The following is an 18848-nucleotide window of genomic DNA, read 5'->3' on the forward strand; positions in this document are numbered from 1 at the left end:
CTGCATTGTGAAAGAAGGCCATCGTGTAACAATACATATTACAAACACCACAAGACAAACAAAGGATGAAGCGTAGAAGTTTGAATACCAGCCAGAAGTGTTAGGAGAGGATGCTCTCAGAAGACTTGGGTCTTCAAGAGCTTCTTGAAGATAGTTAGGGGTGCCCTCTGCTCTGGTGGCAATTGATAGCTTGTTCCACCACACTACAAATTAGAATAGTCTGGATTAGAGATCTGCACTGAACAGTGTGCCATTTTTAGTCCTGCTCCCACCCGCATCTGTAACATTAGGCCCCACCCACAAAAGCCCGCAAGATATGCAGGAGGGATATTCAGTTAGGCCTTCTGTCTCACAAAAGGAGCACTTGACAGACACAACTGAAAAAGACTGCCAGATGTCTGATTTTAAGTTTCTTAATTCTGAATGTAGGTTAGGCTACAGCAACACAGCTATGCTAGCTAGCATCCGTTCTTTAGAAAGGCACAAACATCTGAAATAGCCTAGTGGTGTCCTCTTCCACTGTCATGCTTTCGATTTCGAGTTTCTACAACGGAGCAGCAGAAAAGAATTGAACCCACGTAGGCCTAAACGACAGTAGGCCTATCCGTCAGTTAGCTGCTTCAACCCCGTTTTTTTTTTTATGCTGCTTAACACAATATCCAGCTCAACTATAATTCTATACACGACTTTAATCATTTCTATATGTTGTTTTACTCGTATATTTCATTTGCGGGAGTGCAGTGAATCATCTGTTTCTTCCGCACCCGCAAACGCACCTCTCTCATCCCGCCTGCTCCCGCATAGAGCTTTCAAAACAAGTCCCGCGCCGCACTCTTTTGTGCAGACCTCTAGTCTGGATTGCTGTGTGGAAGAACACATCTGCCTGGGGATTACATGAGCTGTTATGAGAGCACTTAAAATAAATAAAATAAATGTTGAAGAAATATTAAAACTATTCAAATTAAATTAAAAACAGCCGCAAATGACTCTACATTTAATGGAATAATAAAACATAAAAAAAAAAACAAGAACACAGTCTCTAGATTGAGAGTGTGTGCATTCTAGTACTCTGGTTCTGCTCTTGAAGTTGGTCATGACTACTAAAGAGGCCATTAGTGTTCACCCCCCACACACACCTATTGTGACACAGCTGAATCCTGCACTGGATAATGAAACAAAGAAAGTGCTGTTGCCTTCTGAGACACAGGGAACGAGAGAGGAGGTCGGGAGCCGCATATTGCTACCATTGATCTTAAACGTCATTTGTAAGATCCCTGTGCATTGCCTCGGAGTCACTTATGGCCCAATATGAAATATCAGGCCGCTCTCCAGAGCTGGAGTGAAGGCTCAGTAGCTTTCATTAACTGCTCTACCTGGCTTCATTCGTTTCTATTGTTCCACAATGGTGGCTCATACATTTTAATGAGCTGGAGAGGCCGAACAGAGAATTAAAGCAGTTCTTTTTTTTTTTGCAATTAGTACGCAGCTGTATATGCTATCAGTATTTATTATATGACACACAGGGGTCAGCCTACGTTCAGGGCAGGGCGGTAGTCCGGTTTACTACCACCCTGGCCATTGATTAACTGAATTTCTTTGAAAATGTATTCATTTATCTATTTTTTAATCTCTGTGTATGATTGAATTTAATCTTGTGTGGGCCGTATAAATATCATTACACACAATTGCCAAAGTGCTGAGAAGGGCTTGTAGTCCTCTGAAGTTCTTAGAATTGTTATGATGGCGTAGAGCTTCTGGCTTTAAAAACATCATGACTCATTACACCCACTATCCACCCGCCCACCCTTCCACCTCCCACACACACTCCCACACGCCTGTGTGTTTTGAAGTAGCTGCTGCTGTCCCGTGGTCTTGCTGGAAGCTACCCTAGTGCCAGCTGTTGGTTGTCCGAGCCCCATTCCCAGCAGCCCTTTCCTGGGCTTCCCTCTCCCACTCATTCTTTCCCGCTCCCTCCTGAGGCTCTCCGATGCCTCTGGCTTTCAGGGACACTTCGCTTCAAAGAAGGGAGACGTTTGCGTTGGTGAGCTCCGGGCATCCACTTCCCCTCCTGGCGGAGCCCGCGGGTGCTGAGGCCCACCTCGTCAGTCTGGGGGCCAGTCATGGCTGGCAGGCAGGCTACGCAGCTCTGGAGGAACACCACACACACACGCACACACACACTTTCTCTTTAACTCTCTTCGACAACCGAACTCATACTGCCAACATCAAAGTAGGCCATGGAGTTTGTGCTTCTCTCCCCTTCCGTGCAGTTAGATGTTGAGTTGCCAGTGACGAGTTATTTATACCTGCCAAATGTAGGTACTGCCATATTATTTTTAAAAAAAACACACATGAGCACTGTCAGGTCACACTCAGGGCTTTCTCAGTAGAAAGACGTGGAGTAGCTTATTGGCATGGTTTACTGTCTTCTGCAGCCTACAAGGTGTTGCTGACCCTCTACCACCCACAAGCTAGGAGGTTGGTTTGTTTCCAGTGAACGGAGAGGTGAGAGAGAGATAAAAAAAAACCTGTTTCCCTGAAGATCAAAACATGGCGGAAGCTTATTTTAAAACTATTTTTCTTGTGTCTACTGAGCAAAGGATTCTCAAATCTTTTTACTTGAGGCAAACAACACAGTTCAAACAGTGAAATGGTAACCTAGAATTGCTAAAAGACTCTTACAACAAGGATGGAACTTGGAACAAGGTACCCACACTATGGTCCTGGAAATTGAATTGTTCCTTTGTGAACATTCAGTAGGGATGTTTAATCTAGTCTCAGACCTCTGGTTGCCATCACTTGTCCTTGCCTATTATTACCAGAAACACCATCACAGAGAGTCTAACTGATTGTCCGGCCTCCACACAAAGGGGGTGTGCGTAGAGCAAAGGTCGACTCTGTGGGCAGGGAGCCAGGAGTGCAGGCTGCTCTCAGGGGCCCATTCTAGAGCTCCATCAGGGCAAAGGTCAAGGCTAGCCAATCAAATCCAACCAGCTCAGAGGCCAGCTAATGGGGTCCATCTGTTGGGTACCCAGGTATCTGAGGCAAAGTGGCGATAAAGACCTGTGTGTGTGTGTGTGTGTTATCATGTGTTATCATGTGTATGCGCATGTTTGTGCATGCATCCATTGGCATTGTGTGTGTGTGTGTGTGTGTGTGTGCGTGCGTGTGTGCGCGCGTGCAGGTGTGTGTGTGTGTGTGTGTATGTCCGTGTGTGTTTTGTGTGTTCGTTTGTGTGTTTGTAGTGCGTGTTGCGATAAAAAAGCATGTGTGCAGAAAAGAGAGAATGATGATGATAAAGATAGCGGGTAAGAGAGGGTTGGCCCATCATGTCAGGAAGAGAAGAGAAGATGTAATAGCTCCCTCACACTCTCTAACTGTTCCGCAGAGATGCACACACACACCGTGTCGTGGGAGCCCCGTGCTGCATGAGAATGAGCCGTAACGGGCTGCTATGGATTATATGAGCGGAACCCATTCAACTCAAATGATTTCAGACGTGGCACCCTCCCCATAGGCTGGCACGCTGCCCCGCTCTGTAAAAATACGGCACACAACGAAGTGCTGTTTTAATCTCTTATGAAGACAGGCCTGTTTGCTGGGAAGCTGATCATTTTATAAAAATGCGAAACGTTTAGGCCTTGGACAACGCGTCGACGTAATCGATGACATCGACGCAAAAAATACGTTGACGCAAAATATGAGCGTTGATTCGTCAAGCATAACATGTGCTGCTAAATATTTTTAATTTTACACCTTCTGTGTTTTCCATACGTTGACTAATCTCTGGCCGGGCACCACGAAATCAAAACCGGCCACCCATTGATGTTCTATGTTGTAGTCCTACTAAATTAAAGATAAGATAATTTCATTGAGCTGCACTTTTTACTCACACTTTTTCCTCGCCCCGCCTGCTCTCTTTCGTAACGAGCCCGCTGCTCCTCCTCTGCATGTGCATTTAACAAATTATTCACCATTGTTGTTGCCACATAAAAGCACTGCATAGAACACAGTGGGCTAAATTGCTATTAAATCCGCTTAGCATCGTGACCATGCTGCGCAAATTTGTTCAAAACTGCAGCATTAAAGTTAAGGTAAACTCTGCTAAGGTCTTATCACAACATAGTACATTAAGGAGACTAAACTAAGTTAAGTTACAGTATGCAATCAAGCAGTATTTCAAAGCTAACGTTAGAATACTGTTTGGATGTCAAGTTTAGCATGCTTACTTGCAGCTGCTTGTATTCGTTACTCAGGCTCATTTTATTGACTCTGAATGTTTGCAAAATCCCGATGTAAATGGAAAAGTGTTTTCTAAGACTCAAAAGTGCTTGTCCAACGGAGAAGTACGAACCGTTATTTGAACTACGTTATGAATTGCATCCACACATCAGCAGCCTTTAACTGTGTTAATGTTAATTGCAAGGATTCCCACACGAACGTCTTAAAATGACAGGCACTCAATTAGACATACACTACTGAACTTTATTGAATGCTACCTCTGACTAAGAATGCATTACTTTGCACTTGTATAGTCTTTTATTTTGGAATCTTAAGAGCAATAAACATATATTGCAATGTTAAAGAATTCATGTTTTTTCATTCATATATGTAAATAAACATGTATAAGTTGCTATTAGTGAATTAATTGGGAGATAATCGATAATCGAATCGAATCGAAATCGAATCGGACTGAAAAAATGAATCGTTAGATAAATCGATGCATCGAAAAAATAATCGCTAGATTAATCGTTTAAAAAATAATCGTTTATCCCAGCCCTAGAAACGTTGCTTTGCCGCACAGGGACATGTCAGGCACCGTGGACAGGATGTGTTAAACAGTTAAATGGATGAACTCTGTGTGTGTGTGTGTGTGTGTGTGTGTGTGTGTGTCTGTGTGTGTGTGTCATCTACTGCAATGGAGAATCAGTAGTATTGTAAGGGGTAGTGGGTGGTGTCATATAAAGTCTCTCTTGTCTTGTCTCGTTGCTTTATCTGCTGTCTGCCCTGGTAACAGTTTGTATGTCAGGCTTTTGACTGGCTGAAGCACTGCTCTCCCATATGAGAAGCAAATGCTTACCCAGTACTCTCGAAGGAAGAGCCATCATTCCATATAACACTGCAACACAATCTACTATACAACTCACCATTAAATGTCATTTCTCTATACTTACACTTATCAAACGAGAACAAAGCAAACTCGACAGGTACAACATTTGGAACAGGACTATGTCTCAGACAGTGGGAGACAGTGTGTCTTCCATTATTAAACCGCCCATTACCTAACCTCCTTGTATGAAAGGCACTGAAACTGTGCCGGTAAGTCAGGGAGGCAGCGTTCTTGAGCAGTTGTAGTGCACATGAGTTGAGGCAGTATAGGCTACAGTGATAGAGAGGTGTACGTACTTCCAGGGAGTGTCCTAGCTGTCCTAGCAGGCTTGTTTTAATGGAGGCTTTTGGGGGAATTCTGAGAGAGAGAGAGAGAGAGAGAGAGAGAGAACAGCATCTGCACTGCCCCTGGGCAAACCACATGGTCTGAGCTGATTTACATGAAAAGGAACCCGTCACTCACCCTTAAAACAATCTCCTGTTTGCACATCTGAGTGCCTCGAAGACAGAGACCAAAGAAATGATCTAAGCCCTCTCAAACCAGGGCTACATGTTTTGCAAACCTATACGTTTTGATGTGTTAAAAAAGTCATGATTTGATGTAGTCAAGAGCAGAGATGGCAAAAGTACTCACTTCCCGTACTCAAGTAGAAGTACAAATACTTGTGTTAAAAAATACTCTGGTAAAAGTAGAAGTACTGATTTAACTTCTTTACTCAAGTAAAAGTAACAAATTACAGGCTTGGAAACATACTTAAAGTATAAAAGTAAAAGTAGTCTTGTGAATGACAACCATTTTTTATGCAACGGTACCTGGACCACACAAATAGAGTGCAAGAGTGCTTGTCTCTCTTTTTAAATCTTCCCCTTAACCTGTTGGGCCATTTCTAAGCTTTCCCGCCCAACATTGCACTGCCTACTTCAGAGGGCAGTGTGTTCTTTTGGCCTACCATCAAATGCTGGACATCTTTAGAAAGCTAAGATCCTGTAGTTTCTTAGGAAGCACTGGCACAGAGTTACAGAGCCTAGTATATTGTTTTTTTCTTTCTGCCGGATAACAAGCATCTCTGAACTGACCACATTTCAGCCCTCTAGATCACTTGATACGATTTTAGAGACACAACTGAGCCCGAACACCAGGTCTTGCGAAGCTGTGTGCAAAAGTAGATCAATATAGAATGAAAAATGAGTACTTTAGACCATCATTTGTGGTGTGCTCATGCGTTTTCTAATGCCCTATGGAAACTCCCCATAGGATTTTTGGTTACCCAAAATGCATACTGACAATGCATTTCTGTGGTTTCTTGTAGACTATTTGGATTTGTAGGCCATGTCAGGTTCTGATAATGACTACATAAAATGGAATAATTATACAAAAGTCTCTATTTTTGCATTTTCTTTGTTGGTTTCATGGGTGTGTATAAGATGGACTAACTAATATTGGATAAAACAACATTAATATTTAATTCCTATGGATTCCTGTGAATATTTCAAGACCAGGAATGTAGTGGTAAAAAAAGAGGTGGGTAAACAATTTGGTAACACTTTATTTTAATGTGTCGCTGTTACAGTGTACCTACCTAATTAGGTACAGTGATACAACCTGTGTAACAACATGTACTATCAGGTACTATCATTGTACTTGCATTATGTATTTGTGGGTACCTACATATAGTTGTTACATTGTAATACTGAGTGCTTTTACAAAACTTTGCCAATTTGTCTAAATTTTCATCAGAGGCAAAGAGCTGACATGAGACCTGCTGGATGGGGTAAATCTGGTCATGATAGATTTGATATACAAACCATTCTTAGCTCCAGTCAAGGCCTCATTGTCTTCATGTAACAGCTGTGCTGCTACAACCTTGTTACTCTTTGATACAGTGGAATAAACCTATTAAGTGTACCAGTTAATTATTTACATGTACAAATTACATGTATGTTATGTCTTCGATGTCTTGGAACAGGTCTACTAATTCACTACATAGTACATGTATCAACTGTGTTGGTACACATGTATTACTCTTTTGATACAGTGGAATAAACCCATTAAAATAAAGTGTATCAGTTAAGTACTTACATGTACATATTATATACATCCTGTCATGCATCCTGTAATTGATGTGTTGAAACGTGTCTGCTGTTACACCACACAGTACATGTGAATTAGTAGACCTGTTCCAAGACATCGAAGACACAACATACATGTCATATGTACATGTAAGTAATTAACTGGTACACTTAATAGGTTTAATTTCCACTGTATCAAAGAGTAACAAGGTTGTAGCAGCACAGCTGTTACATGTACACTGAAGACAATGAGGCTTTGACTGGAGCTAAGTATGGTTAGTATATCAAATCTATCATGACCAGATTTATCCCATCCAGCAGGTCTCAGGTCAGCTCTTTGCCTCTGATGAAAATTTAGGCAAATCGGCAAAGTTTTGTAAAAGCACCCAGTATTACAATGTAACAACTATATGTAGGTACCCACAAATACATAATGCAATTACAATGATAGTACCTGATAGTACATGTTGTTACACAGGTTGTACCACTGTACCTAATTAGGTAGGTACACTGTAACAGCGACACATTAAAATAAGGTGTTACCAACAATTCTGTGATCACAGTAAGGTGGACTGTGCCATGCCGTAGGCCTATCCGATTTTTAGAAGAGGCATTCAGAACATGTTTGATGGTGGAGGTTATTGTCCAATGTTTATATAATACAAGTGCCATTAAGTGGTTCATAGTGGTGTGTGTGTGTGTGTGAGTGTTGATGAGTGTACATATTGGTATTGTAGATAATACAGTGTGATTTTTAAATGTTAACAGTTGTAATTGGTGAATAAACTCTTTTGAGAGGTGGATAAACTCTAATAAGAGGTGGATAAACTATTTCTGAAATTTCAGGTGGGTAAACTGCGTTTAGCCTACTTGCGTTTAGCCTCCACTACATCCCTGTTCAAGCTGCATCTACTTATTGCTAACAATATAGGCTACACTGCAGCTAGAAGTTGGGAAGCACCAAAGGCGAGGAGAGGTAGAGGGCATTTTTGACTAAATTTAATTGAGCGTGTCTCATTTTAGGGGCCGGATGCTTCGGAGCCTACTACTACGTGCTAACATTAACGTTACTGCCATCAAGCTGCAATGATAAGCCGCGAATAAATGCCGCCTAAATCTGTCGAGTCATATTGTAGTGGTGCGTCAAGTGCAACGTAGGCTATATTCCCATCCGCTATTGATGACGCGAAAAATAATAACGGTAGCCTAACTCCACTGAAATTATTTTAAACTAAAGTAACAAGCCAGTTTTGTAAAATGTAAGGAGTAGAAAGTACCGATATTTGTGTTAAAATGTAAGGAGTAAAAGTAAAAAGTCGCCTCAAAATAAATAGTAAAGTAAAAATATCTGAAAAACCTACTTGAGTACAGTAAGGAAGTATTTGTACTACGTTACTTCCCATCTCTGGTCAAGAGATGTACTCTGTTACCAACAACGAAGATATCATATTTTTCATGAACAAAAATCATGATATTCTGTTCATTTAACAAATCAGAATAAATGAAATACTGATTCAAGATGCGTTAATAAACAGCTAAGTCAGAGACTTTTCTTGTGCCTGTACTACAGCGCATTGCTGTGAAGAACTCAGGAGGCCAGCAGACAGGACAGAAGGTCAGAGTATCTCCCCTTGCCAAAACTCCAGGGTTTTTCCCTGCTTCTGTTTCATGTGTGTGTGTGTGTGTGTTTGTTTATACATGTGTGTGTACGTGTTTGTGTGTGTGTGAGTGTGTTTACTGGCCCCCCTAATGAGCCTATGTTTCTCCCAGTCACCATCTGTTCCTCCACCGACAAATAAATAAATAACATCCAGGAACTCTGCAATGGGCCTGATAAATCAAAGTCATTAAATATTTCTTCTCCACAACAGCTCGTGCATCCCAGCAACAGGTCTGCTCAGGCCTTGACTGTAAAACATCATGTGTTCTTTTTGTCCCTTTTGAACTCCACCACTATTGGTGAACAGCTTTGCTGGGAAGGCTTTGTCTCATTTATTTTACTTTACTTAGCTTGGAGACCTACCGTTTAAGCCTCTTTGACCAAGGTCGCTGCACAGATATTCCAAGATGCCAAATTTGCAGTTACTTCTGAAAGCTTCTAATGGGTGGATCAAAAGCGATCAAAGCCCTGGAAGATTAAACATCTTGCGTCATGCCCGTTGAACAAGCGGTCTGTGCATGCAGGAGAATAACTCAGCCATTAACCACGGATTAACCAAATGCCTGATTGTTCCATTGTTCATTAAGAACTCCTCCATCCTTGATTCTCACAAGCATATCACCCCAATTATGGATACAGTACCTTGATATTAAATAACTACATAGATAATCCAGTGCAGCTTAGATGAAAAGATAGTATCTTAAATGTATTCAGGACAATGCACTTTTTTCATCCCTCCAAGGAATATTGCTTAAGGCTTTGATTGTGAGTCTTTATGAACAGATAAAAATAATAGTTAAGAGTGAGATTTTGGAGTAATTTGGTAAGCGTCTTTTGCATTTACAGGTTAATATACATCTCGTCTCCTGTTTCAGCACCTAGTTAAAATTATGGTCATCACTAAGATGTAGGCCTATTAATTTGCATGATCGCGGATGATCGTAGAATTTCCTATTCCTCTAAGGTACAGGATATGCATCCCGGGTAAACAATATTTTAACTGAGCTGACATGGGTAGTCACATCAAATGCACCAAAATGCATAGCATGCTCTCATGTTTGTCTCTCCCTTAATTGCAACTCATTTGAATTCCCATCAACACATCCAAGCATCTCGGCCGTGGAGATAGACAGCACAAGACATCCGCTTGTTTTGGTCGGAGTCAAATCTTCCCGCTGTCAGATACCATAAAAATCCAGCAGGTGTAAAATGAACAGTGACAGCAGACAGGGACTGGCTCTGGTAAACCAATCAGAGGATGTTGCATGCTTGTTTTACATCGATTGGGAGATCCTCTTGCCAAACAGAAACCCATGTAGCCTACCCTCGCTAAGGGAGGGAGCTGGCCAAGCCAAAGGGTAACGGGCAACAGCATGTCCACTGATGTGAGATGCTTATTATTGACTAGAAAGAAACATCAGATCATCCACATTCAGTCTCCAGTGGAAAAGCCAGATAACAGTTAGTGTTTCTGTGACAAAGCAACATCTAACTGATATCAAAGCTACATACATCATACTGTTTCATAAATCACTAATCAGTCACAGTGTGTTGTCAAAGCCAAAGTCAGAGACAACTGCAGAGACACATACATTAAACATATTGGGAACATACAGACACACAATATGCTGAGCCCACAGCCCCCCCAGTGGCGCAAAAAGTGGGTGGTATACGCTATATGCGGCGCATAGGGGCGCAGCTCCATGGGGGCGCCAAAGCGATGGTAAAATATATATATATATATATATATATATATTTGGTATTTTCTATATGTAGCTACTGCTGTCCGTTTCTAAATCATTTCAACTTTTTTCTCAATGTTCTATAACATTTTAGAGGACTAACAGGCTTGAATAGGCGCCCTATCTCACAAGATTCCATTATTAGGGGTTTGCACGGCGTGTCATCAGATCTGGACATCGCCATATTGGAGATACTCGCCTCATTAGAAAGCATTAGGCACTGAAGTAAATCCCTAACATCGTCAAGGAAAATGGTTCATTATTGCGGTGTTTTAGGTTGTACCAATAGGTCAGACTGAGAAAAACATCTGGTGTAGGTATCGACTTCCAAAAGTTATTAAAAAACCAGGGAGAAGGGACAATAATGCCAGAAGTTATCAGAGGAAGGGGGGCTTGTTGTTGAACTTGGTACTTCGTCTCCCTCACCCAACTCATATGGATCTGCGCTGCCAATAATCCGTAATTTCTCGAAACATCGCGCCTTTTCTTGGTCCAAGTCCTGCCCTATATGCCTTTGCATCTTAGACGCATTTTGATGAGCTTTTCTGTTGTTTAGACACGGCTACAATCACGTAACATATCCAAAGTGCATAATACTTCATTGTACTTCATTCACTGAGTATCGCCAATATGGCCGCGCGTGCTGGGTTACCATAGTTACCGGCCAGAACGTGACGTCGGTGCAAACCCCTAATAGAATTTTGACATAGAAGAGGGAGTGGGGGCGCTGTGAGCGCTGGGCGAGCAGATAGGCCTACGAGTAGTGAGTAGCCGTCTATGGTAAAAGATGAATACAGCAAAAAAAAGCTGTTGACGACTAAAAATAGAAAAAGAAAGAGGGAAAACGAGATGGCATGTCAAGGGATGCAACAGCAGTTAAATAAGTGGACGGTGAAAGGCAACAGGTAGGATTTAAAGTGATGACGTCTGTACTTGGAGGCTTGCAAATATGAATGTTAACAGACTAACTAGCGTTTGTTAAGCATAATGCCGATTGAAACATAGCCTATGCCATTCAGATAGCTAGGTGGCTACCATGCTCATACTGCACTTTTAATGGCCAACTGCAAATAGAAATGTCATGCTAGCAGTAACTCATTACATTTTTCCATATCCTAACAATAAAGGCTCCTTGTAATAACTTAATATTGTGTTGTCAATGTAGTGCAAACAAACAAGGCTAGAGTGCCTATCAGCCTTATCCATTGTGAGCATTAGCTGGCAAAAGTTGAACTGTGAAAAGTTGAAGTATGAAGCTGAACTTCATATGGGCAGATGCTCTGACCTACCACCGACCGTCCACTCTTGTCGGCCACCCAACAGATCACACCACGTGGGGCATAACTCAATTTAAGCTTAGTAGGGGGCCCTCTGGCCCATGGAGGATTGGGAAAGATGTCATCAGGGGAACCATTTGTAGTACTGTTAAAGGCTGCTACATACTCTGGGATGGTAAAGGGGATGGCTATGTAAGGATACACTTCAGAGGCAGATGGCATTAACCCGCATACCCAACACGAATGCTTACGCTTGGCCTGGGCCAACCCATGAGCCGTCTTCAGAAAAGTGTTGTCCTTGTGCACATCATGATGGCTGTCATACAGAGTATCAGTAACAATAACCAGGTGACACAGGATAACAGCACAACAAAACAACATTCTCGGTGACATTTTCAGTTGATAAAGGAGACACACAACAACAGTTACACAACACAGAATTCAGTGAGCTGATCGCTGTTAGAGAACGATGGAGTTGAGGATTCCTTTGGGAAACAGAGTCTTTTTGGGGAGAAGTGAAGGAGACCGGCAGGCAACAGTTCAGTTCAAAGGCAAAAGTCTCTGTCCTGGATGATGTCCGTGGCTTCGAGCAACTTCATGGGTACATGTGGAGTGAAAGTAAAGAGCAGTATCAGTTGGAGGATAGTCATGGTTGCAGTGAGAACAATCATATAATGATTAAATGTAATATATAATCAAGTTATAGTATTGATTGTAACATAACAGTATAATATGCAAACAAATAATGATTAAACATTTCACAGGTATATGTAATCATTCCTGAATTAGATAATGGCTAATGCCAATAATAAAAAAAAAACAGGTAAGACTTGTCCAAGTCTATCACCTTTCTGGGCATGAGTTTGTGTCACCAAGAGTCAATTAGCACAACACTCCAAACAGGCTCGGTTTTACAGGGAAAGATTCTACACTGGTGTCCCTACCCTTTTCATTTTTTCCTCTGACCTCCCGTGAAAACAACAAATCCACCGTCAAAAGGAAAGTCTTCCGTGAATCTTCCTCCCTGGTCTACACCCTATTTCTAAAAAGAAGACGGGCGGAAAATCAGATATAATTCGTACCCTGCCCGGCGTGTCATGTTTCCGGCGGATCAACTAGTTTGCAGTGGCTCGCGTGTATCCATTTGGTTTTGCCCTGGTTATGAGAACCGTTTAGACTCTCTTAAAGTGGCAATGCACCATTTATCAATACTTATCAAGTATAACATCAAGTTAAACATCAAATTGGCAGCATTTCTTTAAAAACATATTCAATAGACACTAATACACAGTAATAGTGTAAATTATTAGTCTTTTGTTTTAGGGGGGGGGGGGCGCCAATATTGTTGTTGCATACCCCTCAAAAATGGGTAGTTGCGCCCCTGCCCCCCCCTCCCACACACACACACACATACAACAGACAGACACACACACACACACACACACACACACACATACACATACACAGACAACCACACTGCTCACATTCTCCACAGATAATAAATTAGGCTAACAATTATTGCAATACAATAAGTTAAGAGGGTAGACCATCAAGTATTTTGTTTTGAACTGTGCCTTAGTATTGGTATGGTATAATTATTTAAAAAGGCAAAATAATTGACACTACATTACATCACATGCTGTTCCCAACGGTTTGTCAACCATTTTGTGTAGCTGTAAGAACTGTGTACTGAATAGTTAATGTAATTTCTTAGACAAATGCTCTTTGTTTATATAGTTGATATTCAAAAGCAGTCATAATTAGGGTAAGTCTAATTGAACTAATATGCACATTAGAAATGCATTGTATTAACGCCCTCAATGATTCAACATATGTTAGCACATTGTACCTAAGGCTACATAAATAAATGACTATTTGTTTTTAAGTAACTCACATACATTGAAGCCACATTTGAGCAAATCAACAATTCCTGGTGGTCTCTTTTGCATTATACCGTCCTCAAAGATTTGCTCACGTTGTTGTCAGTGACCCCGGGCGGTGTGGTGATTCAGGACCCCAATGGGCCTCCTGACCTGAGAGCGTCCTTCAGGCTGGTTTGGTTGAGATGTGTGACTCAGACTCAGACATACACCCTTGGTGCACCTCTGAGTTGTTCTCAAAACAGAGATGTGAGATGTCTGAGTCCTAGAGCCAGATTTGTACTTACAGCCAAAGCTGGGAGGTTGACCCAGCAGCACTTTCCTCTTCTCCCCAAGAGAAACAGCGATGTGTACACATCTGTAGTGGCTAGCAATTATTTGCCAACTTTGTCATCAATGCTGATAACTAGAGCTCGGTTTTAATCACTTTTTTTCAGTTTTATGTACATCCAAGTAATCTACTGCAGAAACCTTGGCATCCTTAAATGTCTACATTCAAAAGTGCATCTCAAGCTTTAAAGGATTCTGCATAAACTATGATGTTGCTGCATTTAATTTTCAGCAACATGAGTCTGAACTCCCTGTTGAGTATTTTACGAAGAAGGGGAAAAAGTAAACATTATAAACACTTATAAAAAACTTATATTTTTTCCAGATATGTAAATTAAGCACATTAACCATGGACTGCATATTGCTGTTTCATTTGCAAATACATTAGCAATTCTGGATAGTGGAAATTACACATTCATTGAAGTATGTTCAACATATTACAGCCTAGTATCATGACATCATTACGATATATTCAGATGGTCTTTGCAATCATGCCAAAATCTGATCTATTACCTCAAGTTTTACAGTAAAGATTATTCAAGCAATGACAAAATTCACCAAGATCAGAGTCCCTTATGTTTCTAAATTTGACCTCAAAACCTAATGAAATACAAGGGAATCTATTTTACTTGAATTGGGAAGGTCAAAGCAAGGTATGCTGTACACTGTGGATGGAGGTATTTATTTATAAACTAGCAGTTTTTTCTTCATCAGTTTTAAGTCTCATCAAGTCTATGATATACTGACTAATGTCAGATGGCTAAATCTGATAGTTCATTAGAATAATGCAACACACACACACACACACAAAACAAACAGTCATGCATGGAATGGAATGGGTTGATAGTGTCCACAATACCATAAGGGTTATGAACTCACACTCTGAATATTGAGAATGTGTGTGTGTGTGTGTGTGTGTGAGAGAGAGAGAGAGAGAGAGAGAGAGAGAGAGAGAGAGAGAGAGAGAGAGAGTGTGTGTGTGTGTGTTCAAAACTAACTGGTACAGAAATAGCAAGCTGTCCCTGGGCTGCATGGAGACTGGACTATTACTTACAGCAGCTTGGCCCAGGGTTAGCGCTAGCCACGGACCTTTCTCAACACTTCCAGTCAGCACCTTTTAATGAAACATCTAAGACTCTCTCTCTCTCTCACTCACACACATTCTCTCTCTCTCTCTCTCTCTCTCTCTCTCTCTCTCTGTCCTCTACTGGGTGTCTGTAGTGTGTGTGTGTGTGTGTGTGTGTGTGTGTGTTTGCATGGCTATCCCTCTCCCTTGCTCATACTACTTATGTTAGTCTCATGTATTTCTCTCTCTCTGTGTCTCCCTATCCCCCTCTCTCTCTTGTCCTTTGTTTCTGTATTAGAGATGTTGTTGTGCGTCATGGTTGTGCATGATGTGGGTCATAGGTCATTCAGGAAAAGAAAAAAAACATGTATAAAGCACATACCACATTTATAAAGTCTCCTTTTGTCAGAGCCAGTAGGCTACTAACACAACATGAGCTTTCAGTCAGTGATGTAGCCTACAGAAAGCAATTTACTTTCACATTCACTAACACAAACTAAAGCTTGAGAGTTGCATAACCCTCCACCGAAGTCATTCCGACATCAGTGGTGTAATGATTTTTTTGTAGAAAACAAAGATTATCTCTAAATGCTCCTTTGGATTTGGCTCCTTTGGAGTTTTTCTCGATCGCTTTAATGTTTGCACTAACTCTGACATTATGTTTTCAAAACAAATAACACAGGTCTAAAGAAAAGCACTCTGTCCAAAATGTCACATGTTGTTTGCAAACTCTCAAAACATTTAAAACATGCAGCAAAAGCAAATTTTGCCTTCACACACATATTGTAGTCAAATCACTGTGATTTCAGTCAATCATTACATACTGGACAACACAATGCAAAACATAGTTCTCAAAATGAGGAGTGTCAGCCTTCATTGTTGCTATGTCTTTGCCATAGTGCCATTACACTGTGAAAAGACTAAATGTATTGAATAAAATGGTAACACTTTACTTGATGGGTGAGTTACATTCATAGCAGCTGTCATAAACTGCACATAAAGCATTCATGACTGTTTCATGAGACATGACTCAACATTCATACCAAACCTTTCATGAATGTGGAAGACAGAACGACGGCAACTTGTCAAAATAAACGTCCAACAATCGCAAAGCAGCATTGCCGATTATGTTCTAAACCTCTTACCTGATCACGTCACATCTGAGTCAATGTATTTGTGTAACCTGGATAGCATTAATTTAATCTCTCCAGCCTTTGTAAATATTTCATGAATATCTTATGAAGTCTACATTAAATGTCACTTACAACCCTAACTGGATTAATGTAAACCACCAAGAGAGCTGGGAGGTAAACTAGCCTACATTCAGCTGACCCGTATTTGTGTAACCTGGAACAGTTGGACATTCCCAGTAGCAAAAAATGAGGAATCATCTGCAAAGGTTACATCATAAAACAAATACATTTTTCTGGAACAAAAATTATTTGCTTGACCATGTTCTGTCTTTTTGGCACTGGAGTAGCCCGTTGACTCAGATGTGATGCGATCAGGTAAGAGGTTTGGAACAAAAACGGCAATGCTGCTTTGCGATTGTTGGACTTTTATTTTGACAAGTTGTTGTCATTCTGTCTTCAACATTCATGGTACTATGAATGTGTTATGAACTCACCCGTCAAGTAAAGTGTTACTAATAAAATTGAATTGTATTCATTCTTCTCAAGATATAATGCTGTCATTGACATGTAAAACCTTCAGTAAGCACCTAGACAAGACAAATTTCATAAAACTACAACTTGTCATTTCACTGAAATAGAGTAAACACCTGGACTTGTCAGATTTTTTGCAAAGAAGGTGAAGATCAAGAACTGAGAAAATCTGTAATGGAGATTGAAGAAATACAGACCTTGTTGTTCTATGGAGAAACACTTCAAGAGGAAATGTGAGCAGTAGCCACTGGGAATCTGAACGAGAGCACAACATGTTGGAAGCAGCTTGTCACATTTGAATCATGAAGCTCATTTATGCCAAAGGGTGTTATTTTGAGAGGGAATGAAACCACGTAAGAACGCGAGCCCCACTTTTCCTGTGTTTTTAGAAAGTGACTGATTTCCTGTGAAACTGATGAATGACTCTTGGCATAATAGAGAAGGCAATTTCTGATGCACAGAGGAAGCATCTTACTAGTGACACACATGCGCTATGAGTGGTGCACCACCGTGAAAATGTCAACACAATTTAAACACAAGACCCAGAAATGAATGCATTCTCATACATGGCTGATGCCAGACATATCAGAGGCAAAGTTTACAGCTGTCATCTCCAGATCATATGACTATACATCAACTCAAAAACTTTATAATAGTTTTTTTAAATTATTATTAGCCTATGTATTACTTTTTATTGGGCATGACACAACCACACCCTTCATACTGTAAGTAAATTCAGGATTTCAATCAATTCATCATTTAAAAAAAAACATGTCCATCTATCTACCCCCTCCTGCACGTACAACACCCCCCCCCCCCCCCCATCCCATCCATCACTGGTGCAGAGTGGTTGCCACGTCAGCAGAGGCTCCTTGCCGTACTGCCAGTGTGATGGTTCCTCCGTCAGCACTGGCCCTCCAACTGACAGGGCCGCGAAGAGAGATATAGATGGCCGCCGGCCTCTCCGCAGCCTCCAGTAGACACTTCGTAAATGTGGCCGTATGCTCTAATGGCCCCCTCATTAGGGATCTGTTGGAATGCAGCACTGTCGATAATATATATTCATTGGCACTTCAAGGGTGTGATGCCGGGGATTTATCATGCCATTCCATAAAGCCTCACTGGATTGTTTGGATTCAATGTGGCGCTTTGTATGTGTGTGTGTGTGTGTGTGTGTGTCTGTCTGTCTGTCTGTCTGCCTGTATGTGTATGGGTGTGTGTGTGTGTGGGGGGGGGGGGGGTGTGTGTGTGTGGGTGGGTGTTTCCTCTGTGTGTCAGGTCACAGGAGATATAACACAACAATTCAGACTAAAGAAATAAATATATAAGTATAAGTAAGTATATATACTCTTTTGATCCCGTGAGGGAAATTTGGTCTCCTCATTTATCCCAATCCGTGAATTAGTGAAACACACACACAGCACACAGTGTACACACAGTGAGGTGAAGCACACACTAATCCCGGCGCAGTGAGCTGCCTGCATCAACAGCGGGGAGCAGTGAGGGGTTATGTGCCTTGCTCAAGGGCACTTCAGCCGTGCCTACTGGTCGGGGTTCGAACCGGTAACCCTCCGGTTACAGGGCCGAAGTGCTAACCAGTAGGCCACGGCTGCCCCTAAACATCCCAAATCCCAATCCCAAAACAAGGAAGTAAATGCATGATTAATTGACAAATCAAAATAAAAGTTCAAAAGGTTCATAGAAATGAACAATGGATAAACGGAACTAGACAAAAATGAAACAACCAATCAAAGTAAAGAAAACCTTTTCCAAACAAGCAGTGCTGCTGACCCCAGCACAGGCTGGCACCTCGTCTCACGATACAATGTAGCCACCCTCCCAAGAGGGAGTTTGATCAGCGACCCTGGCACACACTACAATGTAGCCTTATGTGCAGGTCCACTGACCACACACACAACACACAGCTATGGCTGTCAAAAAACACAGCTATGTCATCTGGTCCACTGGCATTGTCCTGAGGTTTCATCAGACCTTTATAGCGCACAGTTCCTAATTAGCACAACCAGGAACAGGCGTGCTCGATTGACAG

Source organism: Alosa sapidissima, chromosome 11 (genome assembly GCF_018492685.1).
Source record: "Alosa sapidissima isolate fAloSap1 chromosome 11, fAloSap1.pri, whole genome shotgun sequence".
Classification (NCBI taxonomy): domain Eukaryota; kingdom Metazoa; phylum Chordata; class Actinopteri; order Clupeiformes; family Clupeidae; genus Alosa; species Alosa sapidissima.